Genomic DNA, 2,500 nt, shown 5'->3' with positions numbered 1-2,500 from the left:
ATAATAATAATAATAATAATAATAATAATAATAATAATAATAATAATAATAATAATAATAATAATAATAATAATAATAATAATAATAATAATAATAATAATAATAATAATAATAATAATAATAATAATAATAATAATAATAATAATAATAATAATAATAATAATAATAATAATAATAATAATAATAATAATAATAATAATAATAATAATAATAATAATAATAATAATAATAATAATAATAATAATAATAATAATAATAATAATAATAATAATAATAATAATAATAATAATAATAATAATAATAATAATAATAATAATAATAATAATAATAATAATAATAATAATAATAATAATAATAATAATAATAATAATAATAATAATAATAATAATAATAATAATAATAATAATAATAATAATAATAATAATAATAATAATAATAATAATAATAATAATAATAATAATAATAATAATAATAATAATAATAATAATAATAATAATAATAATAATAATAATAATAATAATAATAATAATAATAATAATAATAATAATAATAATAATAATAATAATAATAATAATAATAATAATAATAATAATAATAATAATAATAATAATAATAATAATAATAATAATAATAATAATAATAATAATAATACTAATAATAATAATAATAATAATAATAATAATAATAATAATAATAATAATAATAATAATAATAATAATAATAATAATAATAATAATAATAATAATAATAATAATAATAATAATAATAATAATAATAATAATAATAATAATAATAATAATAACAATAATGATAATAGTGATGATAGTAATAATGATGATGATAATTATGATAATGATAACAAGCATAATAATAATAATAATAATAATAATAATAATAATAATAATAATAACAATAATTACAATAATAACAAAACAATAGTATCAGTACTAAAAATAACAACAACAATAAAAAACAGTAGTAACGTTAACTAAACTAAACAGATAAAACTAATAATTCGCCTCCATTCATAAAACGACATATGACAGGAGTGATTTTCTCCCGCCCACGCTCCCGAGTAGACTTCCCACTAGAATTAAGACATGTCATGACGAAACATGTCAGACGACCTGTCTTGTGTTTCGCGTTGTCCTTTAATTCCCTTTGTTCCTCTGACGCCCCCCACGCCCTCATACCTTGTTCATTCTTCCTCATACAGCTGGGTCATGTCTCCTCATGTCCCTAAGGGTACTCATGTCCGCCCGTGGGAAGGAATGTGATTTGAACTTTTTATCTCATGTTACACGCCTAACCTACTGTGAGTACGAGGTCGGATGGCCGTATTGATTGCTAGCAAACTTCTTTTTTCATGTCTCTACCGCATTGCCATTGCATATTGTCTGTGGTAGGATGGTCTCTTTGTGCTTGACCTTTGACCCAATGTCTCTCTCACCTCTAACGCCCCGACATGGAAGGGGTCGTTGTGCCAGTCATGTCGATGAAAGAAATAACCCTACAGGTATAATTACTTCACTACGACGATTCTAATATTTTTCTTTCTAAAACATTCGACGATTCCACATACCCTGGTCAAAATGTGAAACAAAATCAGGAAGCACATTGCACGCAAATCAACCAAAGGACAAACGCACCACATACCACACGGAGCGGAGGGCGCGCGTGTACTGACACTCTCACAGCCAAGACGCGACTAAATCCCTCCAGCACAAGTCGCAACGCGCCTCCTCCCCTCTTTGGGTCCCCTCCCCCCTACCGCACCCCCTGCCTGCCCCCACCTTGCTTTCGTGTTCTTAGCTGCTTTGAGAATGCAAGCCATGATTTTCAGTCATATATTTTAGAGATAAGCGCGTGCTGTTGTTAGATCATCGAGAGGATTATAAGTAAAACAAAGTAGAAGGGGAATTTACTAACAAAAATTATATATAAGTAAAGATCGATTATTAGTCTAGTGACTTTTCAATACGTTCTCACTAAAGCAGCAGGCAGTATAAGGAGCGATATATTAATTTTAATTAATCTTTTTCTTCCCAAAGTTTTTTCGCGACCTCAAAAATAAAAAAACGGTAAGGGCAACATACGACAAAAAAAAGGGAACCAAAAGCGGCACATTCGAAAGCATTGAGAAATATAAAAAATAAGTCAGTCAACTGAACTTAGAGGGCAAGTCATGATACTCAAATAAAGATAAAAAAAACATTTAAAATTATCTTATTATTCTGTTATAACAACGGCTGACCAGGACATTACACTGAATCCGACTTAATGTACAGTAAACGTCAGGAATGCGCTTACCCTTGGCAACTCCCTGTCTATTCTAGCAAGAGAGGGAAAAATTGTCTAAAATTGCAATAAAGAAAAAAAAAGAGATGGAGGAATGAGGTAATTTCGGTTGATGGAAATGACCAGCGGAGAGAAATATGCAAGGAGACAATGACGAAGATAATTTAACAATGGAGAAATTGGAGATGATTATGAAAGGAGA

General features: G+C 26.5%; 1 protein-coding gene across 3 annotated transcripts in view; it reads right to left on the bottom strand.

Moving 5' to 3' along the window:
* LOC122259133 (bestrophin-3) overlaps positions 1 to 1,723 on the bottom strand; it is a 20,249-nt gene extending 18,526 nt beyond the window's left edge. Inside the window, exon 1 of one of the 3 annotated variants that reach the window (XM_043025707.2) lies at positions 1,657 to 1,723. The gene's annotated coding sequence lies outside the window, so the exon portion shown is untranslated. Of the gene's footprint in view, positions 1 to 1,649 lie in introns of all 3 variants that reach the window. The other 2 variants (XM_043025712.2, XM_086548789.1) reach the window with 2 other exon arrangements.
* Between the last annotated feature and the right edge of the window lie 777 nt (positions 1,724 to 2,500).

Source organism: Penaeus japonicus, unplaced genomic scaffold (assembly GCF_977035675.1).
Source record: "Penaeus japonicus unplaced genomic scaffold, GWHDUDI00000001_assembly GWHDUDI00000021, whole genome shotgun sequence".
NCBI classification, from domain to species: Eukaryota; Metazoa; Arthropoda; class Malacostraca; order Decapoda; family Penaeidae; genus Penaeus; species Penaeus japonicus.
The sequence above is the reverse complement of the archived record's forward strand: the minus strand, read 5'-3'. Positions and strand labels throughout refer to the sequence as shown.